Below are 27,993 nucleotides of genomic sequence, written 5' to 3'. Positions count from 1 at the left end.
TACTCACTCTCTCTCTCTCAAAAATAAACATTTAAAAAAATTTTTAAGTGAAGCAGGTGTGGGAAAATCTTGATAATAATGATTGAATTTGGTTAATGGGTATTTTATACTCTTTGTACATTATATGTGTTATATACTAATTATATTATTTCCCTACTTCTGTGTGTTTGAAATTTTTCTTAACATGAAAATTAAAACAATAAAGGAAATGACAATAATTTACAGAAAGAAATACAAAATCGTCAGGTTACCTCGTGCAAGTTAAGTTAATGAGGAAGCCAAGGTGGAGAGCTAAGTCGATGTAAGACTGTTGGGTCACCCAGGGCAATGACATATTCCTGTCTGCAACCAGGCGCTCCTCTCTCCCCTTCTGCTCTCATGTCCCGGGACCTAATTCCTGGGACTATCTCAGAAACCTAGAAATCTGATTCCTACATCCATGGCTGCTCCCATCGCACTCCCTGTCCCCCGTCAGATACTTAAATCCTGCTCCAGGCTGAGGGGATTGGTGCCTCTATTGCTACCACCCCTGGCAACAGGCATCTATCTCTCCCGCTTGCAGCTTCTAGTTTTGCTTTAGGACTGCCCATTCTTGGGGTACATGAGAGACCCTGCTAACTCAAATGCTGGTTCAGTTTCCACTCCTGCTGGCACCCCCCTCCCATCAGATCTCTTAGGGGCTTGAAACCTGAGAAGCAGTAAGGCATGGGCACAGGGAGGATTCCTGACCTCGTGGCCTGACCTATCTGCCGGGCTCTGCCTTGTTTGCCGGGCACCAGCTCCAGGAATGGCACAGATGGCTAAAGGGAAAGGCACTAAGGATGCCTCATTTTCAAAGGCACAATTTATTTAATTTGATTCTTATTCAGATCTGTGAGATATAGTTATCATTCCTACCTGAAGAGATAGGGAACTAGGGCACTGTGAGGTGAAGCAATGTGTTTACAGTCACAGAGTTAATCTGCAGCAGGACCATGATGTGAACTGAGGCGTTCCCGTCCCCTGAAGGAGTTTATCGGTGTCTAAATCCAAGTTATTACTAAACTACTGTATTTCTCAAATTAAACTAGTATTTGTAGCAACCAGGTTGTGTTACCGCAAAAGAGGATTCGTTATTAGCAGCAGGTTGGATTTATCCAATAGCTAAATGCTGTATTTCATTTTCATCCATGTGTTGAATTTACTAATTTTTAAAAAATGTTTATTTATTTATTTTGAGAGAGAAAGAGCAGGGGAGGGGCAGAGAGAGAGAATCCCAAACAGGCTCGACAATCAGTGTGGAGCCCGACTCAGGGCTTGATTCCAGGACCAACCATGAGATCATGGCCTGAGCCAAAATCAAAAGTCGGATGCTTAACTGACTGAGCCACCCAGGCACCCCTGAATTTACAAATTTAAATAAAACGGTCCTAATTTTTCATTATGAGGAGTTAATAACTAATATCTATAGTTGATAAATCAAGAAAAAAGGGTGTAAATATATTACATATAGTTTTGGTGGTAAACAGTAGTAGAATTTAAAACAGAAACTATTGGGGCCCCTGGGTGGCTCAGTGGGTTAAGCATCTGACTTCAGCTCAGGTCATGATCTCACTGCTCGAGAGTTTGAGCCCCATTTCGGGCTCTGTGCTGACAGCTCAGAGCCTGGAGCCTGTTTTGGATTGTGTGTCTCTCTTTCTCTCTCCCCCTCTCCTGCTCACACTGTGTCTCTTTCTCTCAAAAATAAATAAATGTTAAAAAAAATTTAAAAACCCAAAAAACAGAAAGTATTGATAAAAAACCTCTGAGTAATGGGTGTGGCAGTGATGTGGTTGGTGGGGATGGGAGGTAGGAGATGTTTTTGTTTTTCATTTTACACACATCTATACGGTCTGAATTTTTAAAAATATGGGCAAGTTTTACTTGTATAGATTAAAAATAATAGTTTAAAAATAGAAAAAAGAAGTGAAATACAATGAAACGTATCCCCTCAATGAGTGATTGCTGAAATTGTCATATGTAATACTATGTAGCCAATAGAAATTTTAAGTAGGAAAGGCAAATCAAGAATGATGTGGTTAGGATAATACCTAATCATGTATATACTGCGTGTAGGTATATGTGCATACAAACAGGAAGGATACATATCAAAGTGATGCCAAAGTGTAGGGATGAGGGGTGAGGAGGAGAGGAGGATTCTGATGATTCACTGCATTCACTTCTATATATGGCTTGATTTTTTTTTGAGGGGCATGTACTGAATATGAAAGTGTGCAGAATATTTTGCAGGTTCAAAGCTACAGCGATTCTGAGAGTTCCCTCTTTTCCTCTTTGTCACAGAACAGCCAAATGTGATTGCACTGTGTTACATATAAGTGTCAGGATCTTACACTTGATTTACAGTGAAGACATTCACTGTTCCTAAATATTGTTACAAAAGAGAAGTTTGTGAATTGCATTATTCCACTCTCAGGCCTTAATGTCACCACAGAGCTGACCAAGTCTGATTCATGGTTTGTTTGTTTTTTTTTTGTATTGTTACATTTCCTTCCTTTGCTTGGTTTTGACCAAGGGTGTGTGGGGTTTAAATCTCCAAATCCAGTATCTCATAACAAGGTATGTATCCCACACTGTAGAGGCCTGGACTTGGAGTCTTTAACCCTGATACTTGATAGAATCCTTCTGATGAAGAGAAGCAGGGGAAGAAGAAGCAGTATGTCCATGGAGGTCCCCAAGGCAGCCTCCACGGAGGAGTAGAAGGCAATGGAAGATAAAGTGACGAGTCCAGAGAAAGCCGAGGAAGCAAAATTAAGACCAAGGTATCATCATCTGGGACAAAAGCCTGGAGGTTTAGATTTCTTAAGGAAACGATTGCAGAAAGGGCAAAAATACTTTGATGCCAGTGATTACAACCTGGCTAAAACACAACTGAAGAGGAAGCAGCTTCCTACTGCAGCTCTGACTAAGACAAGTCACTGATGACCCGCATTCCCACTCCACAGAAACTTCCTCCACAGAAACCATCCCTTGCTGCCAGCAAGCTGGCTGGCTGATTAAAAGAGCTGAACTGCATGAATCTTCTAATTCTCATTATTTCTCCTTGTTCTTTCTCTGCTTTTCATTTCCTTTCATTCAGTAAGTCATTTGAGAATGAGAGCTTTGCAGGTAGCAGTAGTGTGTGCTGCTATTGTAAGGAAATATACGCGTGGAGAGTTTTTGATTAGTTTAACAGTGCGCTGATAAAGAGAACGTGTTTGAGCAACATAAAGTAATCTGCTTGAAAATAATTGTATATATTACCTAACTCCTAGTGTAGGACTGGTTCCAACAAGTAACAAGCAAGTTTTATGATTGTAATGTTTTGGCTTTCTTTAATTCATCTTAATTCAGCTCTGTATGTTACTCTTGTTTAAAATAACCATGGGGCGTCTAGGTGGCTCAGTAGGTTAAGCCTCTGACTTCAGCTCAGGTTATGATCTCACAGCTCCTGAGTTCAAGCCCCACATTGGGGTCTGTGCTGACAGCTCAGAGCCTGGAGCCTGCTTCGGATTCTGTATCTCCCTCTCTCTCTCTGCCCCTCCCCACCCATTTTTTTTTTTCTCTCTGTCTCTCTCAAAAAATAAACATTAAAAAAAATAAAATAAATAAAATAACCTCTATTGTATTAATTTCTTTTGCATTTTCCTTTTGGGTTTTTTTTAAATTTTTTTTAATGTTTATTTATTATTGAGAGACAGAGCATGAGCAGGGGAGGGGCAGAGAGAGAGGGAGACACAGAGTCTGAAGCAGGTTCCAGGCTCTGAGCTGGCAGCACAGAGCCCCTGGCGGGGCTTGAACTCACAAACTGTGAGATCATGACCTGAGCCGAAGTCAGACACTTAACTGACTGAGCCACCCAGGCACCCCTCCTTTTAGATTTTGTAAAACAGAAGTTTAAGACCACAAGTTGGAAGAAAGGTCACATTCTTCAAACAAAAATAGATGGGGCTCTGAAAGATTTGTATCTCTGTGCTTGAACTTGAATGTCCTTAAACCTGTTTCAGCTCTAACAATAGAATTTTACTTGGGCAATATTTGCCTGATCTGGTGTAACTTATATGACTCTAGTGCTTAACAGCTGCTGTTCTTATTCAGTTCTATAGTGTTAGAATATCTTTTGTTAAAGAGATGAATAAAATACTCATGTGCATCGACTGTTGAATTCATTTTTGTGCCATTTTTGTAAATACAATAGTTTTGCGCACACACACACACACACACACACAAAGAATCCTTTTGGTGATTCAATTTTTTTTTATATTTTACTTTATCGTGGAAAGAACAGTTAACATAAGATTTACCCTCCTAACAAATATTTTGTGATTTTTTTTTAATGTTTATTTTTGAGAGAGAGAGACACACACACACACACACACACACACAAACACACAGAGTGTGAGCAGGGGAGGGGCAGAGAGAGAGGGAGACACAGAATCTGAAGCAGGATCCAGGCTCTGAGTTCTCAGCACAGAGCCTGACACAGGGCTTGAACTCATGAGCAGTGAGATCATGGCCTGAGCCAAAGTCAGATGTTTAACCAGCTGAGCCACCTAGTTGCCCCTACCCTCCTAACAACTTTTTAAGTGTTGATATATTATTGTTGACTATAGGTACAGTGTTGTATGGTAGTTCTCTAGAACTTACTCATTTTTTAAAATGTTCATTTATTTATTTTGAGAGAGAAAGAGAGAGAGTGTGGATGGAGGAGTGGCAGAAAGAGGAGAGAGAGAATCCCTCTCATAGGGATTGAGCCTGACATAGGGCTTGATCTCACGACCCTGGGATCATAACTCAAGCCAAAATCAAAAGAGTCAGATGCTCAACTGACTGAGCCACCCAGGTGCTTCATCATCATTGCTTTTAATAAAAGAAGTTAAATTTATAAACACTTAAGATAACTTGGGAAATGTTACAGAGGTTTTGCTAAAATGCAAACTGTCAGCAAACTGCCAGCAAACTGCAAAATTTGTCATATCCAATGTATTTAATCTGAGTGGTAATTTTTCTAACAAAACTCAGTTGGAGGACAGCTGATATATCAACGCTCTTGATGGAAATAACAAGTGTGGTATTGTGGCTAAGAAAGGAGAATATAAGTCGGTGCATGTTTTCATCATACAAATCTTCTGGTTGATCCTCTTTATCTCCATCAGGAAAATATATAGGGAATGGTAGCTTTTTATTTTTTAATCTTTTTAATGTTTATTTTTGAGAGAGAGACACCCACACAGAGTACGAGTGGAGGAGGGGCAGAGAGAGAGGGAGACACAGAATCCAAAGCAGGCTCCAGGCTCTGAGCTGTCAGCACAGAGCCCAACGCGGGGATCAAACTCAGAACTGTGAGATTATGACCTGAGCTGAAGTCGGGCACATAACTGACTGAGCCACCCAGGCACCCCAGAAATGGTAGATTTTTACAGTAATACTTAGATGAAGACAGTTTAGAATCTCTGATAGTCACTGAGCTGTTGTTATGTCCTGGTAGAGAGTCATTTACATAGATTATATTGTGTGTTGTGTCCACACTTAGGGTCCATATGCTGTCCATCTATGCTTCCCATTTGTCCAGCCTGTTTTAGTTCCAGGCCAGAATGGAAGCATTCTTGTTTGAAAGAGCTCCAAGTCTCCTGTGGATTTTCATTTAATGATAAGTAGCAGGCTGGTCTTCAAATCCCCATCTTTTCATGGCACCTTGAAGCCTTCACCAATAGTTTTAGCATTCACATACTGTCCTGGGTGAAAGTGAGCAGCATGAAGAGGAATGCCTGGCTTAATTACAGCTGATTGCTATGGCTAGAACTTCCAGTATTAGGTTGAATCAAAGTGGTGAGAGTGGACATCCTTGTCTTGGAGGAAAAACTCTCGATTTTCCACCATTGAGTATGATGTTAGCTTTGAGGTTTTCATATATGGTCTTTAGTATGTTGATGTATGCTCCCTCTAGCCCTACTTTGTTGAGAGTTTTTATCATGGGGGGACGTTGTACTTTGCGTTTTTTAACAAATGGTTTTTCTGCATCTATTGAGATAATTGTATGGTTTTTATCCTTTCTCTTGTTAATGCGATGTATCACATTGATCGATTTGCAAGTATTGAACCACCCTTACATCCCTGGAATAAATCCCACTTGATGATGGTGAATGATTTTATTTTAAGTACTGTTGGATTCAGGGGCAACTGGGTGGCTCAGTTGGTTGAGATAGGGCTCTGCGCTGATAGCACAGAGCCTGCTTGGGATTCTCACTCTCTCTCTCTCTGCCCCACCCCCTTCCTCTCCCCTCCCCCACTTTGTGTGCGCACACTCTCTGTCTCAAAATTAATAAATAAACTTAAAGAAAGAAGTACTGGTGGATTCAGTTTGCTAATATTTTGTTGAGGATTTTTACATCTATGTTCACGAGAGATATTGGCCTGTAGCTTTCTTTTTTTGTAATGTCTTTTGGTATCAGGGTAATGCTGGTCACATAGAATGAATTTGGAAGCTTTTCTTTGTCTTTTGTTTTTTGCAATAGTTTGAGAAGAGTAAGTATTGACTCTTCTTTAAATGTTTGATAGAATTCACCTGTGAAGCTATCTGGTCCTGGACTTTTGTTTGTTGGGAGCTTTTTTTTGTCTTCTTTGTTGGGAGTTTTTCTTTTTAGAATTTTTTTGGGGTGCCTGGGTGGCTCAGTCAATTAAGTGTCTGACTCTTGATTCTGGCTCAGGTCATGATCTGGCGGTTGGTGAGTTCAAGCCCCATATCAGGCTCTGCACTAACAGCATGGAGCCTGCTTGGGATTCTCTCTCTCTCTCTTTCTCTCTCTGCACCCCCCCCCCCACCACTGCTCATGCTCTCTTTCTCTCTTTCTCAAAGTAAATAAATAAATGAACATTTTTTTAAAAAAAGCCAAAATGGAGAGTCAGATGCTTAACTGACTGAGCTACCCAGGCACCCCTGCTGGGAGTTTTGATTACTGATTCAATCTCATTGCTAGTAATTAGTCTGTTCAAATTTTCTATTTCTTTCTGATTTTGTTTTGGAAGATTAGATGTTTCTAGGAATTTATTCATTACTTCTAAGTTGTCCAATTCATTGGCATATAATTTTTCATAATAGTCTCATAATCTTTTCTATTTCTGTGCTTTCAGTTGTTATTTTGCCTCTCATTTCAGATTTTATTTGAGTCTTTCTTTGTTATATTACTTAGTGAAAGGGCTTGTCAATTTCGTTTTTCATTTCAAAATATCTACTGTTAATTTTGTTGATTTTTCCCCATTTCTTTTTTTTTTATTTATTTCTGCTCTAATTTTTGCTGTTTCCAGACTTTTGCTAAATTTGGGCTTAATCTTTTTCTTTTTCCGGCTCTTTGTGGTACAAATTACTTACTTGAGATTTTTCTTCTTTTTTAATATAGGCATTTATTGCTATCAACTTCCCTCTCAGCACTGCTTTTGCTGCATCCCTTAAGTTTTGGTAGGTTGGGTTTTTATTTTTCTTTGTCTTGAGGTATTTTCTAATTTCCCTTTTGACTTATTCTTTGAACCAGTGGTTGCTTAAAAGTTGTTTAACTTCCACATATTTGTGAATTTCCCAATTTTCCTTTTGCTGTTGATTTCCAGTTTTATTCTATTGTGATTAGAAAAGATACTTGGGGGGCGCCCGGGTGGCTCAGTCGGTTAAGCGGCCGACTTCGGCTCAGGTCACGATCTCGCGGTCCGTGAGTTCGAGCCCCGCGTCGGGCTCTGTGCTGACAGCTCGGAGCCTGGAGCCTGTTTCAGATTCTGTGCCTCCCTCTCTCTGACCCTCCCCCGTTCATGCTCTGTCTCTCTCTGTCTCAAAAATAAATAAACGTTAAAAAAAAAAAATTAAAAAAAAAAAAAAGAAAAGAAAAGATACTTGGTATGGTTTCAGTCTTCTTAATTTGTTAAGACTTGTTTTGTGACCTGACATGTGATCTCACCTGGAGAGAGACCCATGTGCCCTTGAGAAGATTATGTTTTTTTCTGCTGTTGGCTGGAATGTTCAGTAGGTATCTGTTAGGTCCATTTGCTCTATAGTGTTTTTCACTTATAGTGATCTTCTATCTGGATGTTCTGTTCATTATTGAAAATGGGGATTAAAGTCTCCTACTGTGATTGTATTCCTGTCTATTTCTCCCTTCAGTTTTGTCAGTTTGCTTGATATATTTGGATGCTTTGATGTTGAGTGCATATATACTTGAAATTGTTTTATCTTCGTGGTATATTGACCCTTTTCTCACTGTATAATGTCCTTCTTTGTCTCCTGTGACAATTTTTAATTTAAATTCTATTTTGTCTGATGTCAACATAGCCACTCTAGTTAACAGTTTCCACTTAGCCTGGATTTCTAGCCAAAATACTAGACATGTGTGTGAAGCCATCTTGGATGCCCCTGACCACTCCATCTGCCAGATGAATATCAAGTTGTCCTCCATGATGCTTCGTGGAACAGATTTCTCCAGCTGAGTCATGCTTAAATTCATGACCCATACTTTTATTTTGCAGTAGTTTGTTACACAGCACTTGCTAGCCAGAACAGGAACAACTGACCCCTGTTATCCCCATTTTAGCCCAGCTTTTGGGCAGATTAAGCACCATTATGGAGTAATTCATCTTCCTTTACTTCTCTTTTTTCCTTTGGACAGAACTTCAGATATAAAAACATTCTGATCCTTTTGACTAACAGTAAATATACATATATTTTTACCTAGTTGTGATATCTTTATGCTTATTATTTTATTCTCCTTTATACTTTAATTTTATCTGATATTTTCATTAAGTCAATAGCTACTGGTCTGTTTTAAACAGCAACAGCATATTCCAGATGTCATAGTAGGCTTAACATCCCTTTTTTGTTGGATTTTGAGAGGTCCCTACCCCTGGGGTTGGGGTGTTTCCACACAGACTGCTCATTTCTTGTTAGTATCCATGTCATTATCTTTGTCCTCTTTTCTTGGCTGGGGCAAACAGCTTGCAGTTAGGTGAGGCCTTCTCCCTGAGTTCTGGCCAATAAAATGTAAACAAACTGATATGTGCCCTTCCAGCCTGCCCCATAAAAAATACTAGTAATAGAGGAAGGCACAGCCATTCAGTGGAAGGAGCAGAGCTCCCACAACCTTCTGACCTCCACAGGACTGTATGGTGAAGGAGAAATACACTTTGGTTAATACTTGGAGATTCTAGGGTGCATCTGTTAGAGCAGCTGGCATTATTTACCTTAACTAATAAGGGTATTTTAAATGCCTCTGTTATCAGCATGTACATTAACCCAGCTGACGGAGTGTGACAGTAATTACTACTGACTCCTTCAAGTAATTACTACATTTTGTTTACTTTCAGTAAGTGAATTTCAGGGGTCCTGCTAGCATTTAGAATTTTGAAAGAAAAATTTCACTGGCTTGTCAAAGCTATATCTCTATAGTATCTATATGCAAAACAAAACAAAAAAAGCCTTAAATTAAAAATTGTGTCTTAAAAATAGGGCTGTTAGAGTTACTGTAGAATAGAGACACTAGTGTGTATTCTCTGAAGTCAGACAGTCAAGTGCTTCTACCATTCACTAGTTCGTTCATTCATTCATTCATTCATTTACATAATCAATTTGTGCTGGACTTTGGTAACCCAAAGATGAAAGAGACAGATTCATTTCTTTTAGCCATGGTATGTATAATCATGAATTTACCTGGGTGACCATGGGCAAACTCTCTTTAGTTACTCCATTTGTAAAATGAAGGAAATATTACTGTTGTATTCACTGCTAGGATTTTGGTGGCACCTAAATGAGATTAACCACATAACACAGTGCCTGTCATATACTAAGTGCTCAATAAATATCTTTCTTTTTTCTTTTTTTTTAAAGCTTACTAACCAATCTTGAGTTAGTTAAGCTGAGTAGTTAAGGACAAACATTTCCAAAGAGGGACCCTTAGCTTTAATTCTTCCCCCAAATAAGCAGCACCAGAACATCCCTTGCTGTCATCTTCCTGAGGGCTTTCCTTGAATTGGGGCTACTGAGTCAATAACATTCGCCACAAAAAGAATTTTATAATATTCATAGATATCCATCATTTCTTTTAGGTAAATGCCTAACAGAATTTCTAGGTTATGGGAGTGCTACATGTATAACTTGGTAAGACCTCCAGCTTTCCAAAGAGTTTATACCATTTTATACCTCCATTAGGAAAGTATAAGAGGTTACTGCTAATCCTCACCAACATGGGGTATTGTCAGGGTTTCTTTTCATTTAATTTTGTTGAATTCTGATTTACCTATTTTCCTTTTTTTGTTTGTGTTTTTGGTGTTAGAGCTAAGAAATCATTGCCTAATCAAAAGTTACAAGTATTTACATCTATTTTTTCTGTTAGGAGTTCTGTAGCTTTATCTTTTACATATAAATTTATAATTCGAGATGCCTGGGTGGCTCAGTTGGTTAAGCATCTGAGTTTTTATTTCAGCTCAGATCATGATCTCATGGTTTGTTGGTTTGAGCCCTGCACTGGGGCTCCATACGAATTTTCTCTCTCTCTCTCCATCTCTCTCCATCCCTTCCCCCACTCATGTCCTCCCCCCCCCCAAAATAAACATTTTAAAAAATCTATAATCCACTTTGAGTTAATTTTTGTGTATGGTGTGAAGGGAGGACCCAAACTGCATCTTTTACCTGTGGATATCCAGATGTCCCAGCATCATTTGTTGAAAAGGCTATTCTTTTCATTGAATTGTCTTGGCTATTTTGTGGAAAAACAATTGACCACTAATGTGTGGGCTTATTTCTGGACTCTCAGTTCTGTTCCATTGATTTATATGCCTATCTTGGTGCATAGTTTTCGTTGGAGTAATTCATTGTAGTTCTAACTTGCACTTTGTATGTATTTTCCTGATGACTAATAATTGCGCTGGAAAGTTTCATCTTGTTCATTCCAGTCATTCTCTTTCCTTATCCCCCATAACTAGCCATTGTTTTGATTAGTTTATGTCATAAATCAGTCTTTCCTGTTCTAGAACTTTATGTAAACACGGTATACATTGTTTAGTACAGGCTCCTTTCATTAAACACAATGTTTTTGAAATTCATCCATGTTATCGTGTTTCAATAGTAACCCCAAATTTTTTTATAGCAAAGATTTTCTAATTTATTTTAACTTACTTCTTTTTCATGTAATTTCTATGTGAAAAATTCTAGCCTACCAGGTGAATTTTTACAATTCTCATCCAATTGCTAATTCCTTTAATATTTGGTATAATTTTAAGTCTGTCCAGTTTTGGATCTCTGACTTTTCGCTTATTCTTGATTTTTGTCATTTGCATGTAGTTGCCTTCTTAAAGTCCCCCGAAGATTGTACTATAGTCAAGGGTTATTTTATTCTTTCAAAACTCATATACACTGCCATCTTTTTACTAACTTGCTTATTAAAGTATGTATTTATCCAAACATCCTATCTGAATTATATTCTTCCTATTGAATTATTCAAATATGCACTTAGTTTAGAATACCTACTAGTTTCTGGAAAATTTGCCAGAATTATCCATGGTATTTGGGGAAACACTCTAGATATAGAAGAAACTCAATTCCCTCTGATCTTTCTTTTTTCTTTTTTTTCCTTTCTCTTTTTCTTTCTTTCTTTTTTTATTTCTTTCTTTTTTTCTTCCTTCCTTCCTTCCTTTCTTTTTTTTCAGGTGCATTTGACTTTGCAGGTGATTTGGAAGCATTAATTGCAAAGGTATACATTTACCTCTCTGGTTACACAAAGGAATAGGAATGCACAAAGTAGCAAATGTGAACTTGTGGTGTTCCAAGGAATAACTTTCATACAATCTGCAGATTCAAGGTTCCATCAGAAAGTCAATACTCCCTCTCCACCCCCACTGCTGGCAATAATTAAAGCTGCTGAAGAAGAGTGACTTTTTGGTGCGGTGTCCCCACCTTTCTTGCTTCCTTTACTTTGAACTCTCAGTGTCCTCTGGCTCCTGGGTTTTTTTTGTTTGTTTGTTTTTGGGTTTTTTTTTTTTTTGCCTTTTACTTTCCCCAAATCACCCTGCCTGGGATAGAATTGTCAAATCAACTACCCTGTCAACCCTCCCTTTGCTGTTCCTCTACCTTTATTCCTTCTGCAAGCCTCTCCCTGCCTATCCCCCTATCCCTAACTAATAAGACATTAATGCATGGAATTAGTTTATAGGACTGTGGTGGTCTGGCAAGGCACACTGGTAGGGTAGGCCATTAAGAAGAGCAGACTGAGACTCCTGGGCACCAGCTGAAGCTGTTCTGTACAGAGGAATTTCTTCTTCAGAGGAACCTCAGTTTTTCTTTTAAAACCCTTTAACTTATTGAATCAGGCCCACCCAGATTATCTACAATAATCTCTCTTATTTAAAATCTACTGATTATAGGGTGCCTGGGTGGTGCAGTCAGTTAAACACCCGACTCTGGATCTTGGCTAAGGTCATGATCTCGGCTCAGGTCATGATCTCATAGTTCATGAGTTCAAGACCCACATCAGGTTCTGAGCTGATGGGGTGGAGCCTGCTTGGGATTCTGTCTCTCCTTCCATTTGCCCCTCCCCTGCTTGTGTGTATGCTCTCTCTCTCAAAATAAATAAAAAAACTTAAATTTTTTAAAATAAAATCAACTGGTTATGGATTTAATTCATATTTACAAAATACCTTCACTGTAACACTTAAATTAGTGTTTGATTGAGTAACTAGGGAGCTATAGTCTAACCAAATTGACATATAAAACTAACTACTACACCCCATTGCTTTTACCCACTGGTTTAATTGGTAACTAAAACGTTAACTGATGGAAGCTGAATGCTTCCCAAGGCTATTTTCATTTTATGAAGAAATCTTCAAGAACCAAAGGAATAAAACAATAATAAAATACAAATAGCTAAGAATGTGTGAGGTGAGGTTGGGCAAGAATAGAATGAAAGCCCTTGCCTATTCAAAAGTCCAAGATTGCCCACAGGTACGGTCACTGCTTCTCATTGTCCTACGTCTTCCCTTCAGTCTCCTGGTATGCCAACCATTTCTAATTCAGCTTTCTGTGTTTGGTCCACTCCTTTCCAGATCCTTTGACTAGAGAGAGAATAGAATATCTTGAGCCTTTTTTTCTTTTCTGTGTCCATTGGCACAGATTTCTCCAGTACCTAGTCTACAGTATCTGAAAAGTTTTTAATCAAGGGGCGCCTGGGTGCCTCAGTCCGTTAGGCATTTGTCACTTGGGTACAGGTCAGGTCATGATCTCACAGTTCCTGGGATGGAACCCCTCCCCCCCCCCCCCCCCCCCCCCCCCGGCCGGTACTGCGCTGACAGGGCAGAGCCTGCTTGGGATTCTCTCCCTCCACACCCCTGCCACCTCTCCCCTGCTCACTCTCTCTTTCAAAATAAACATTTAAAATAAATAATAAAAGCTTTTAATCAATTTATTCAGGTATAATTGACGTGCAATATGGTATACTCATTTTAAGCATATAGTTCTGTGAATTTCTTTTTAATGAATATTTTTGAGAGAGAGCACAGCAGAGGAGGGGCAGAGAGAGGGAAACAGGATCTGGGCTGACAGCAGAGAGCCCAGTGTGGGGCTTGAACTCATGACCCATGAGATCGTGATCTGAGCCAAAGTTGGATGTTCAACTGACTGAGCCACCCAGGTGCCCCAGCTCTGTGAATTTTGAAAAATAATACACTCATGTATCATCACAATCAAGACATAGAACTTTTTTATCATCAAAATTTTCCTTATTTCATATGTTAGTATGACCCAAAGTAATGTATAGTTTCAATGCGAGCCCTATCAAAATTTCTACATTTTTTGCAGATACAGAAAAATCCATCCTAAAATTCATATGGAACCTCAAGGACACTGATTAGGCAAAAACAATCTTGGAAAACAAGAGCAAAGTTGGAGGCCACACAATTCCCAATTTCAAAACTTACTACAAAGCTATAGTAATCTAAACTACTATTCTGGCATAAACACAGACATATGGACTAATGGACTAAAACAGAGAGCCCATAAATGAGCCCTCACATAAATGGTCAAATGATTTTTAAGGGCATCAAGATCATTCAATGGGGAAAGGGCAGTCTTTTTAACAAGTGGTATTGGAAAAACTGGATATCCAAATGAAAAAAAAATAAGATTGAACCTTTATTTTACATCATATACAGAAATCAAGTCAATATGGATCAAAGACCTAAATATAAGAGCTAAAACTATAAAACTCAGATAAAAACATAGGGGGAGAAACTTCATGATACTGGAGTTGGCAACGATTTCTTGGATATGACACCAAATGCACAGGCAATTAAAGAAAAATAGGTAAGTTGTACTTCCTCCAAATTTAAAACTTTTGTGCATCAAAGCACACTATCAACAATGAAAAAGCAACCCATGGAATAGGAGAAAATATTTACAAATTATATCTGAAAAGGGATTGGTATCCAGAATATATAAAGAACTCCTACAACCCAAGAACAACAACAACAAAAACATACTGATTAAAATTTGGAGAAAGGACTTGAGTAAACATTTCTCTGAAGAAGATCTATAAACAATAAACAAATGAAAAGATGCTCAACATCATCATTAGGGAAATTCAAATAAAAAAACACAATTCAATACCACTTTAATCCATTAGGATGGCTATTATTAAAAAACACAAAACAAGTGTTGCCGAGGATGTGGAGAAATTGGACCCCTTGTGCATTGGTGGTGGGAATGTAAGATGGTGAAGCTGCTGTAGAAAATGTTACGGCAATTCCTCCAAAAATTAAAATTACCACATGATCCAGCTATTCCACTTCCGAGCGTGCACCCAAAAGAAGTGAAAGCAGGGGCTCCAACAGATATTTGTACACCCGTGTCCATAGTAGCATTATCCACGTAGCCAAAAGGTGGAAGCAACCCAAGTGCCCATCAACAGATTAGTGGACAAACGAAATGTGGACTATACATGCTATGGAATATTATTTAGCCTTAAAAGTGAAGGAGATTCTGACACATGCTATACCACAGATGGACTTTAAAGACATTCTGCTAAGTGAAATAAGCTAATCACAGATGGACAAATATCATATGATTCTATTTGAATGAGGTACCTGGAACAGTCAAATTCATAGAGATAAAAAGTAGAGGGGTGCCTGGGTGGCTCAGTCGGTTATGTCTGACTTCGGCTCAGGTCATCATCTCGCAATTTGTGAGATCCAGTCCCATATAGGGCTCTGTGATGACAGCTCAGAGCCTGTAGCCTGCTTTGAATTCTGTATCTCCCTTTCCGACCCGCTCAATCTCTCTCTCTCTTGCACTGTCAATCTTGCACTGTCAATCTCTCTCTCTCTCTCTCTGTCTCTCTCTCTCTGTCTCTCTCTCAAAAAGAAACATTAAAAAAAATTTTTTTAAAGTAGAATGGTGGTTATATGGGGCTGGGAGGGGGATGGGGAGATAGTATTTAACGGGTATGGAGTTTCAGTTGGGGAAAATGAGGATAGTGAAGGCTGCCCAACAATGTGAATGTACTTAATGCCACACATTGCACACTTAAAAGTGGTAAACTTTATGTTATATGCATTTAACTACAATAAAAAAAATAAAGGCCAAAACGTTTCCTTGTGCCTCTCATTAGTCAACCCCCTTCCCCTCAGGTCCATGTGACTACTTTTCTGCTTTCTATCACTATGGCTTAGTCTTGACAGTTCTACAGCGTATTGCAAATGGGATCATACAAAGTGTACTTACTCCTTTGTGTCTGTCTGCTTTTGTTCAGCATAATGATTTTGAGATTATTCCATGTTGTGTGTACCAATGCTTTGATCCTTTTGCTGTTGCCTAGGATTCTACTGTGTGAATAGACTCTGGTTTGTTTATTTGTTCTTTTCTGCTGGATACTTGGGTTGTTTCCAGCTTGGGAGTATGCCTGATTTTAAGAAATAACTTTTATAACAATTAGGGCTAAGAGAGGGGGTGGAGGAAGAGAAACAATTAAGGGGAAGTGAATGTATTATGGAAGGGACATCGGACATCTTCTAGTCCCGCTAATAAATCTAGTCTTTAAATTTGGTTAATACAGAGAATATAGTATAAGCTGCAAAGACAATAGTTTTTCCTAAAAGTCTTTGCTGTGAGTCCATCTTCCCATTCTCTGTCCTCTTTCTCCCTTAAATAGAGGGGGAAACACAGCTACTCTAGAAGGCTTTTGCAAATAGTAATTTGAAAGAAAGGAAACTCTTAATAGATGAGGTATCTAGTTACTTGGAATTATTATTGGCTGTGACAGTCTGAGTTGTTTCTTATTTCTGGCTCAAATCAGACATGTGAATCCACTGTATGGCCAAAGTGGCTTTGAAGAAGTCTTTGCTGAGGGAGGAAAGACCATCTTTTTGAGAGAGAACTGGACTCCAGTCAGCTGGGGGCATCTAGTGATAGTGTCAACTCAAAAGGAGTTTCTGATTCTCTACCTTCTCTCTCATTCTTTTTCTTCTCTTTCCCACTCAGCAATCATGCCTATTTTTTTTCTTTTTTACCTTTCCTCTTTCCCAATCTGCTAGCACATCTCTGCAAGTGAAGTAAATATTTTTTAATGTTATCTTTTAAAGCAGGCTTTCATTGATTCTGTGGCAAGACTGCTAATTTCTCTCCAACATCCATTTTCTCCTTCCTCCCAATGTTCTACCTGAGTACATGACTGTTCTGTAAAAGACTACATCTCCCAACCTCTCCCACAGCTAAGTTTGGCTGAGCTCTGTCTAGTGGGACTTGAGTGGAAGTGTATGTGCAATTCCAGGTCACGCCATGGGAGGTGTGTTCTTTCTCTCCAGCCCTCCTTCTCCATCCCACTGCCTGACATGTGGATATAGTGGGGCTCTCTAAGACATACACATGAGGCCGACACTCAAATGGTGACAGAGCTACGAGCTACAAGGAACCTACATCCCTGTGTGAGAGAGATAGACTTTTTTCTATCTTGTTTGAGCCACTATTACCTTGGTCTTTGCCACAGCAACTGAATATGTACCCTAGCTAAAATAAACCCTACATTAGGCAAAAGACTGGCAATAAATGTGTAAAGATGAGTGAAACTACTTGATAGTGCAAGTCCTGAAGAGAGTTCACAACCTTTGTAGAAAGACAGATACAAATTCAATAACCATAATACAGGGTAGACGATTGTAACTTCTTTATTTGAGATATATATATTTTTAATTTTTTTTAATTTTAGAGAGAGAGAGACAGAGAGAGCATGCGTGTGCAAATGGGGGGGAGGGGCAGAGGGAGAGAATCTTTTCTTTCTTTCTTCTTTCTTTCTTTCTTTCTTTCTTTCTTTCTTTCTTTCTTTCGAGAGAATCTTGAGCCAGCTCCATGCTTAGCATGGAGCCCAATATGGGGCTAGATCCCACAACCCTAGGATCATGATCTGAGCCAAAATCAGGAATTGGATGCTCAACAAACTGATGCACCCAGGCGCCCTTTTATTGGAGGTATAAATGAGGCCTCATGGAAGAGATTAATTCTAATGGTAGTGTTAGGAAAGATTTCTTAAATCAAGTGATATGCAACTTGGAATTTGGACAGCAAACTGAATTCTGATAAATGGAAAAGGCTAAACAGAGTATCCAGTCAGAAAGAACTGTATGTATATCCCAAAACTAACCAGCAGAAAAGGAAGAATGTCAGTGAATGTAGAGGAGCAATAGCCCAATTAGATGGGGACCAGATTGTGATGGCCCTTGAATGTTCTATTAAGGAATTTTGTTTAAGGGTACCTGGCTGGCTCGGTCAAAAGAGCATGTGACTCTTGATCTCAGGGTTGTGAGCTTGAGCCCCATGTTGGGTGTAGAGATTAATTAAATAAATGAATAAATAAAAACCTTTAAAAAAAGGAATTTTGTTTTTGATGTGTTGAATTTGAAGTGAGATAGAAGGGATGGCCAGCAGGTAGCAGGAATACAGTCTGGAGCTCAGAAGTGAGGTGAGAGCTGGATTCGTAGATCTGGGTGTCCTTCGCACTTAAGGAAAAAAGTGAAATAGACAAGAAAGGAAGTGCAAAGCAGAGGACTGAGGAGGACACATAGGCTACATTTTTAGGTGTTAGAAGAGGTGTTTGTGAAGGAAACTGGGAAGTGATCAAATAGAAACTCAGGGAAAGCTGTCATCAGGAATGTCAAGGAATTCAGAAATGACCTCAGTTTACTTGTAATGTCAAAATGAAAATTATTCTTTCATTATTAACCCATTTCCCAGCATTTCCTATCTAAGAAGCAAATCCTCTTAAGAATATAATAGTTGTCTAATCTCTTTTGGACTGCTTCAATACATCTCTCCTTTCTCTTGGCTTGTGAATCTTGTGAGCAGAAACTAACTATAGTAGATGTTGTGGTGTGCTTCTCGATCCCTCCTTCAGGACAGAGGTGCCAATTCTCCCAGCTGCTGGGTATGTTGACAGCTGGTGGTATACACGGCTAAGGTCCTTGCTGAAGGGCACTAATTTGCCCAGTTATACACCTCTTCCTAGGGGATACCTGCATCCAATGATTAATTGCAGGTATAAAAGGTCCAGCCAATGCCTCTATTTGAGACAACTTGCAGGATCAATTGAAGCCTCTGATGCAACTCCTAAACAGTTCAACTCATCTCCTTCTAGCCAATCCCTCTTCCCTTACTTCCTGACAGGTATTGTTCCTGAAGGTACCTTCCCATAAGCCTCCTGTATACAAATCTCTAATGCAGAATCTATTTCCTAGGCAGTCCCATCTAGGAATGTTGGTGGCCAAGCTGTCCTAGCAATGAAGCCCACTTCAGCAATGAGGATCTATCATTGGCAGTAGGTGAAGTTCTGAGAGTGCCTGGCATGCTGCAGCTGTGTAGTTACTAAAACTTTCACTGGTGGTAGGGGCGCCTACCTTCCTACCTGCAAGTTAGGCGTCATGATCTCGCGGTTTGTGGGTTCGAGCCCTGCATCAGGCTCTGTGCTGACAGCTCGGAGCCTGGAGCCTGTGTCTCCCTTTCTTTCTGCCCTCCCCTGCTTGTGCTCTCTCTCTGTCTCTCAAACATAATAAATAAACGTTTTTTAAAAAGTTATTTAAAACTTTCACTGGTGGAGAACTGGGATAGGGTTCTAGTAGAAGGGATGCAAGGTATAATAACTCAGTTCCTTGAAATGTTTGGGAGAAGTAGTAATTATAAGGACTATGGAATTTGATGGCTCTTGCTGTATGCTACTGAAGCATTGGAGAAAAAAAAGCAACAAAATATTGAGGGCAATTAATTTCCAATTCAAGATGAAATATGAAAAGCCAGAGGATTTTCCTGGCAGCATATAAGCAGACTCTCAAATCCTGCAGCCAGATGGAAGCAAAAGTTGAAGATTGGGTCCAAGACTTTATAAATAGTAGCACAACCCCATAGAAGAGTGAATTCTTAGCCATGCCAAGTCTGTTACACCAAGGTTAGGGTCTTGAATGGGAAGGAGTGGGACCCTGAAACTTGGGATGGGGATATCTTATCTGGGTTGATGAACTTGAAAATCTGGAATCCTTGGATTCCCTTGGCCCCTCTGGGCCTGCAGAAGTAACCCATTTCTTCCAGCTGAAGACCACTTATCCTCCTCTACTTGAAGATGATGTTGAGGTCTTCACTCTGTTAGACAGCATGTACTTGCTCCCCATAATCAACCCCCATCTCGCCTCCTGGCCATCAGACTAATGACTAGGGTCAAGTAACAATGTAACCTAGCACATTCCATAGCTGTTCAGGGAAGGAATGGACTATAGCTAAAGGAGCTGCAGGGTCTAGCCAACATATATTGGCAGGAGCTGGGAGAATGTAAGTGGGACTGGATCTAAGGATGTTAGATTAATGGAGGTAAGGTATAAACATTGGATAAAGAAGAATTTATGGTTATGAGAGCAATCTCTGTAGCAGGATTTAATACTCTGGGGAATAGTGTTAATTTGCTGCAGGAATGGTTTTTTGAGGAAGCTTTGAAAAATAGAAAATAGAAAATTTCTATTCTGAAATAGAAAATTCAGAACTGCTTTGGAAGCAGTAGAGGATTAAAAGGCTCAGAGAAATGTGCATTCTGAAGTGGATATATTATATAAGTCTGAAAAACCCATTTGTTCACCATGTTCTACAGAAGAATCCAGATGATATCTCATTTACTAAAGTGGTAAAGAATGTGCTGGTAAAAGGGGCACCAGAATCATTGAGAAATTCCATGGTGACTATCTTCTGCAGGACAGGGTTTCAGCACTAAGCTCCATCATTATAAGACTGAACCACCTGAGAACCATGGGGATGATAGGATCCTAAAGTCATAGAGGCTGAGTGGTAGGACTAAAACCACCAGGAGCAAAGTGGGGACAATTATCATAAGAAAAAAGGGTAGAGTTATGAAGGAGTTAGGAAGATGTGTGTCTAGGGGTGCCAGGCTGGCTGAGTCAGAAGAGTGTTTGACTCTTGATCTTGGGGTCATGAGTTTGAGCCCCACGTTGGGTGTAGAGAATACTTAAGTAAATAAAACTTAATAAACAAACAAACAAACCTCTTCCTCCAAAGAGATGTGTGTCTAGGAGCAAGATGAATGGACAACGAATAGGAGTTTTGACTATTGCTCAATCTGTAAAATAAGAAATCAAGAATGGATGATCAGGAGGCTGAGAGCAGCCACCCCCCAAAAAGTCATGATTCCTTGCCCAGTTTCCATATCAGAGTCAGCTTTCAGATCCAGAGCTCAGTGGGTGAAGTCTGCTAAAGTCCTTGCCAGAGGAGATTAATATGGTCTCAAGTACAGACTTCTGATATGATGAAATGCATTCTTTTCCATCCTGGTAAGAAAATAAAGAAGCAGTTTGTATTCCTGTGGGATGCATACAGCAATACACATTTATGTTGTTGTCCTAGGGCCATGTTAACTTTATCTTCAGATGTAATATAGTACAAAAGGACCTGGACAACCTGGAAATGCAGAATGTCACATTAGTCTATTATATTTATGGATGACTTCATTAGACTAGATGAGCCAGAAGGCGCAAGTATATTGGTGAACTTGGAAAGACAACTGTGCTCCAGTCAGTGGGAGATAAGCCCTTTGAAGATTCAATGGCCAAAACATCAGTTTTTAGAGATCCAGTGGTCTGGGTAGGTCAGGACATTTTCCTCTAAAGTAAAGGTCAACTTATTGTAATTATGTTAGGTAGGAGTTAGAATAGAGCAATAGAAGGAATGCCCTGAGGCAGAGTCCCAAGTCCTTGAAGAGGAATGATAGAGACAAGCGCTGGAGACAAGGAAGGTAATAATAATAAAAAAAAAAGTTACACATTATAAGCCCTGGAGCTCAACATCCTGACCTTGTGGCTTCCAAGACTTTGGGCCTCACAGATAAAGAGGCACAGGTGCAGAACATGCACTCTTCTCTTCCACTTTTGCCCTAGGGTAACCCCTAGGCTCATTATAATGCATTTGCCTTGTGGGCACAGGCTCCCCACCCCACCGAGCCCCGCCCTTTTACCCAGGCGCCATTACAGTTCTGGCACAAACCTTGTATGGTCAAAAACTCCCCCTCCCAACCTGTGAGATGAGTGTCCCAAATGATTGGAAACAGACTCCATTAGAGACCACCCCACTGTACCTCACAGTTCCTCTCAACCCAGAAAGACCCAATAATATCCAATGCCAAAACAACCTAGGGTCTGTCCACTCTCCCACCTTGCGAGTGTACTTTTGCTTTAATAAATTGCATCTGCTTGCTACTTTCCTTCTGACCGTCTTTATTCTGGGCATGGATCCCCATGAAAATCCTCTCATGGGGAGTCCCAGGACTGAGACTTCTACTCACACAACGTAGACACACTCTCACCCCTGACAATTGTACCTCCCACCACTAAGAAGGAAGCACAACACCTCATAGATTTCTCTGGGTTCTGGAGACAGCATATTCCACATTCCAGCCCATTTACTGAGTAACATGGAAGGCTTGGAGTAACTGGAGTTGATGGAATAAACAGCACCGTTGCCTGGAACTTATAAGACCTTATGATGTTGGAGGTATGTATGTATGTATGTATGTGTGTATTTATATTGCGAGAAAGAGGGCACAAGTGAGCAAGGGCAGAGAGAGAGAAAGAGAGAGAGGGAGAGAGAGAGAAACGGGGCTCACCCAAAGCAGGGCTCGTGCTCACCCAAAGCAGGGTTTGTGCTCGTCTGAAGCAGGGCACAAGCTCACCTGATGTGGGACTCAAATTCACCCGATGCAGGGCTCAAACCCTAGAATTGTGAGATCATGACCTGAGCCAAAGTCAGATGCTTAACCAACTGCACCACCCAGGCACACTATTTTTTTTTTTTTTAAGTTCATTTATTTATTTTGAGAGGGAGAGAGTGTGAGCAAGGGAGAGGCAGAGAGAGAGAGAGAGAATCTCAAGCCAGCTCCGCACTGTCAGTGCAGAGACTGATGTGGGGCTCAAACTCATGCAACAGCGAGATCATGACCTGAGGCAAAACCAAGAGTCAGACTTTCAACTGACTGAACCATCCAGGCGCCCCAATGTTGGAGGTATTAATGGTGGGAAAGGCTGCCTTGTGCAGTTTATGGCAAACCCAATAAAAGTATCACTATGTAGACCCTAGGTTCTGGAACAAGGTCCACAATCTGCACAAACTTAAAACACTTTTGAAAATCAGCTCCCATTATGCTACTGAACCTTGATAGAAATGGAGCATCTGATTATGTAACATCGTGTATCGATGTGGCCAGACTGCTATGAGCTGGGTCTGCTAAGACCCACCAAGTCATAAAGCCAAATGTATCTAATAATAAACCATTGTAATTTGGGACTGGTGCATCTGAATTGGGCACAAGCAGGGTCGGAAGAGAAAAATTAACTGCAAAGGCAGGTGATCCAGACCCCAATTCCATGTATAAACTTTGCCACTTTTATGGTTTTACCCAAAGTTGCCTGAGTGAAAACACACCAGCAAAATTTTATCTTAATAAAAGTCTAACTAGAGAAAAAAAAAAACCCTATTCTGAGTATTTGAAACACAGAATTTAGTACAGGGAGTCATAACATATGGATGAGGAAGCAGACAAAAAATCAACAGGCGGTGGTAGGGCAACCTAGAGTTTAGCAATGGTTGACAGTTGCTTTCTTCTTGGCTGGAGGCTTGATGTTTCTGGAACCCAGGAGTTAGAGTTATTCCACTCCAGATTTACCCTTCATTGCCTATAGGCATAATTCTAAGATGACCCCCAAGATTTCTACCTCTTTGGTATACATACTGTATAATCCCTTCCTCTTAAGTGTGGGTAGGACTGTGATTATGATGGATTTCACACGTATGATTGGATTACACCAGATGACAAAGGAAAAGGACTTTTGCAAATGTAGTTGATGTCTCAAATCAGGTGACTGAGTTAATCAAAAGGGTGATTTTCCTGGGTGGGCATGGCACCAAGGTGACCCCTAAAAGGGACTGTGTTCTCTCCTAAAACAAGAGATTCAAAGTTTAAGAGGGCCTATGATGGGGCCGCATGGCAACAGTGGCCTCTAGTTGTTGAGAGTGGTCCTCAGTCAACAGTCAACAAGAAAACAGAGACTTTAGTCTTACATCTTCTCGGAACTAGATTCTGCCAGCAACGTCAATGAACTTGGAAATGGATCATTCCCTCACTGAGCCTCCAGATGAGGATGCAGCAGCTGAAACCTTGATTTCAGCCTTGTGAGATCCTAAGCAGAGACCCAGACAAAATGTGTCAGACTCCTAATGCACAGAAGGAGTGAGATGATAAATTTGTATTGTGTAAGTTACTGACTTTGTGGTAATATATTATGCAGCAGTATAAATATTGCTCCATCTGAGTATTTCTCCTTTGTCAGTTGGCATAATGGTAAGCTTTGTCAGTAGGAGGCACTGGAGAGTCATTTCAGAAGGAATTTTGAGTCGTCCCCCTCTTCCTTTTCCTCATTCCCAGGTGCTTCTCCTACCAGTGCTCCCACAGTTTTGCCTCTGCAGAGCCTGGCTTCTGCAGCATGCATGGTATCTGCAGTGCCCAGCTTCTGCAGTATCCCCTAGCCAGTAGCACATGGTACCCCCGTGCAGGCAGTGTCTCCCAGCATTCCCTAGAGTGGCTTTGCAGTGAGTTGCAAAGTGAGGCATCTGCCTGTAGCTGGCTTCCCTCCATATCTCAGTAAGTTCTGCTGCCATGGTGCCTCAGCAAACTTCTCCACCATCCAGTGAGCCATGACGATTCTGTCTCCAGTAAGATCTAGATCTTTGTTTTGGGGAGGTTGGGAAGGATTGTACTTGGATTCTCTATCTCAGCCCCAAGGTGGTGACTGTTCCTTATATCTGCTATTTTTAAATTCTTTAGAGTTCCCTTTATTTCTTACTGGCCAATCCCCTATTACTCCAGTGTCTGTTATAGTGAATAATTCTTTGTACTAAACTTCCCCCATTCGCAGTACGGTGTAGGTTCTCTCTCCGATGACTGGACCCTGACTGACATACTTGGTAAAGCTGAAATCATGGTAGGGCTCTCCAGTGGGAAGCTAGGGCTTTCTAAGGCAGAGAGGAAGGAGGGACAAAGACCCTAACTTCCCTTTTACTCTCCCCTTCCAATCTCCCAGCCTCTGGTCCCTACTAGTGCTCCACACTGGCCAAACCCAGCTGGAAGCCACATGACACACACAGGCAACAGGGACCACAGACCACCGTGATACAGAGCAAAGAAGGGAAAGGTGAGGAATGGGTCTGTTAAAAAGAGAAAGAGAGAGAGAAAAGAAAATTGCAGGCCCTAAATGGTGTCACTTAGAGTTTCCAAACCAGAGCATAATACACAATGTAATTGCAGATTCAACCTCCCCAAGAAATGTAGCCTTAACTGGTTAGTCAAGAAATGTTTCTTTTCATCATTGCCCATGAGTCTGTCACCTGGGTCCTCTCTATCCACCAAAAAAAGAGGAGGAAATCTGCATGATAAGGCCTCTTGTTTTTCCTCCTAACAAACAGCTTCCTCTGGAACAATCCTTTTCTTTTGCTAGTAGCTTTCTTGTCCCCACCATCTGTCTATAAAAACCTTCCATTTTGTACAACTCCTTGGACCACCTCTCTACTTGCTAGGTGGGGTGCTGTCTGATTCATGAATTGTTTTTTTTAATGTTTATTTATTTTTGAGACAGCCAGAGTGTGAGCAGGGTGGGGCAGAGAGAGAGAGAGGGAGACACAGAATCGGAAGCCGGCTCCAGGCTCTGAGCTGCCAGCACAGGGCCCGATGTGGGGCTTGAACTCACACACCGTGAAATCATGACCTGAGCTGAAGTCAGACACTTAACCGACTGAGCCACCCGGGCACCCCATGAGTTGCTTAATAAAGCCAATTAGATCTTCAAATTTACTTGGTTGAATTTTGTTATTTAATAGATTTGGTGGCAGTGGTGGAATCCAAAGCACACTTCCAGCAGCACTGGGAGACCATGAGAATCACAGGTGTGCTACCCGCAAGCCCTTTGAGTTCACTGTGTTTCTTGCAGTTTCCAGGGGCAAGTTCCTCTTAGTCTAAGTTCTACTCTATTTTGTGTTTGAGCTCTTCATCGAATTGGCTTTTCTTTACAGAGCGGGTCAGCTTGAGCTGGCAGACAGTTATGGCCAGAGCCGTTTGAGCCGGCATGATTTCCCGGAGCCCAGCTGAGCTGGCAGAAGTGTCTGCCCCCAGCCAAGCCTCTAGACTCTCAGACCACAAATCCCCAGGTGGAAAACCTCAGTAGGATTCCATAAAAATTGGTGGTGGTGTGCAGAGGACCAGCTTACGGCCAGGACGCAGTTCTACTGATATATTAAGGTGAACGTTTGTTTGTCCTACTTTGCGCCAAGAGAGGCTATCGCTAGCAGGATCTTGGAGGCCCAAAAGCTGCAAAAACTGATGGGCATGTGTTGAGCATTTAAAGCTGTTAGAGAGCTTGTCACCTGAAGAAGACTCCTTCGATAGGATAATTTGTTACAGAACAGGTTAGATCAACACTAGGTCACCCACTAACCTCAAGAAAACTTCCATACAATGAAGTACGCTGTGAAACATGCACAATCCACAACCCCGCGGCAAATCCCTTTCAAGTATTAGTTCAGCTCCAAGAAACCCAAAGCTTTAGCTAATGAAATCCTTAAACTCTAAAGAGTCAAGAGTAATACCTTTGAGCACACCTGCTTATTTTATGTCTAAGAACTGTAGTCCTAGAAGTTGCAGATATCTAGAAAGATGAGAAAACTGTATTAAAAATAACTGAGAGTTATAGTGGCCACTATGGGGAACATTCAATTAGACAATCTTGTTCATTTAAAAAGTGCACTTGGGGGCGCCGGGATGGCCCAGTCAGTTAAGCATCTGACTTCAGCTCAGGTCATGATCTCGAGGTTCCTAAGTTCGAGCCCTCTGTTGGGCTCTGTGCTGACAGCATGGAGCCTGGAGTCTGCTTCAGATTCTGTCTCCCTCTCTCTCTGCCCTTCCCCAGCTTACGCTCTATCTCTCAAAAATAAAAACATTTAAACAAAAATTTATAAAGAAGTACATTTGAAAGCAAAGTTTCCCAAATTAAACAGAATGGGAGGCCCATTTTAATTGGTGTGCAGAAACTTCCAAAAGGCTTCAAGATTCCAAAATAGTCTCATTGAAGATTTGTTACAAAAGGCTAATAAAAAAATTAAAAACATAAGAGGTACCTGAGACAAAAGACCCTAAGGCTAACGTAACTCCTACCGTTCCCCTCTATTTTTCTTTACCTGAGTACCAATTTTCTGTCTGAACTGCCTTTTTGTTCTGAAGGGACAGTTACCCTTTCAAATAAAACTGCCTGAGGTTACAGGTGATCCTCCTCAGATATCCTTCCTTCCTTGGTCAAAGGCTAAGGGTCATGGTAAAAAAATAAATAAATAAATAAATAAAAATGTAGAGAGAATCCTCAGAAGGGTTTTGTTTTTGTTTTTGTTTTTTTTAATACTTTACTTCCTGAGCTCAATTGAGAGAAGGTAATAAAAATTGAAATTATCCCTTTCTTTCCAAATCCAGATGCCATTGGCTAGTAACTCTTTTCCTTTTGGGAATAGCTGTGTCCTTGCTAATCTCATTTTGCATCTTAAGAATGTGGTTTGACTTTTTGCCTCTCTGGGACCTACAGGTTATCCATTCTTTCTTTGACTATCTTTGGAAGAGGCCCTACATCCTGTAAAAATAAGATCTTTTATCCCCTCTTTGAGAACGCCTCTTGGGTTCAAGAGTTTGTTTAACACTGCCAGAAATCTTTATTATTTATCCCAGCTAAAACCTAACAAGATAGTTTAAAAGATTCAATAATCAGAAATTTGGCCAAATTAAACACTGATATGCAGAGCCTGATAAAAAAAAATTTAAGGCCTTCTCCCCTAAGCTAAATGTGCCCAGAGGAAAAGAAGGCTTTCTTATAGGTAGATGAATGTGTCAGTCCTTTGATATTATTTAGGTAATAATCCAGTTCTTTGAGAAACTAAAAATGGCTGACTATGCTTTACAAATCTGGTCTTTATAGGACCAGAGGTGTAATTCCAAAAACTATTCAAGCGCAATCATTTTTACCAATCCCCAAACCTCTCTTATTTATCCCAAAAGGCTTATAAAGTATTGTAAAAATTCTTCCCTTAAGAGAAGGAAAGTCCTTCTAGAAAGTGCTTGTATTTTTCCCCTGCACCTTCACACTGTAAATACAGTGTTCTGCCTAGTCTTTCTAGGAATTCTTAATCTAGCCCATCCCTTAAAATGCAAATTCCAGGGAGGTAACACTAACCAAGTAAAAATAAGGAGGAAAGGCCATTTAAAACTTGATTTGCCAAGGACAAATACAAACCTTAAGCGTCTTATCCACAAATATGTATGTATGTATATATATATATATATATAATAATTATATACATATTTTAATAATTATATATATATTATAATTTTTTTTTTT

The 27,993-nt window shown here is 40.3% G+C and overlaps 1 protein-coding gene and 1 pseudogene across 2 annotated transcripts in view; both read left to right on the top strand.

Annotated features, from left to right (window-relative positions):
* Window positions 1–27,993, top strand: part of BLOC1S6 (biogenesis of lysosomal organelles complex 1 subunit 6) — a 130,539-nt gene that overhangs the window by 62,808 nt on the left and 39,738 nt on the right. The gene's annotated exons all lie outside the window — the stretch shown is intronic.
* LOC132669161 (cAMP-regulated phosphoprotein 19 pseudogene) lies at window positions 2,616–3,584 on the top strand (annotated as a pseudogene).

This window comes from Panthera onca, chromosome B3 (genome assembly GCF_046562875.1).
Source record: "Panthera onca isolate mPanOnc1 chromosome B3, mPanOnc1 haplotype 2, whole genome shotgun sequence".
Classification (NCBI taxonomy): Eukaryota; Metazoa; Chordata; class Mammalia; order Carnivora; family Felidae; genus Panthera; species Panthera onca.
The sequence above is the reverse complement of the archived record's forward strand: the minus strand, read 5'-3'. Positions and strand labels throughout refer to the sequence as shown.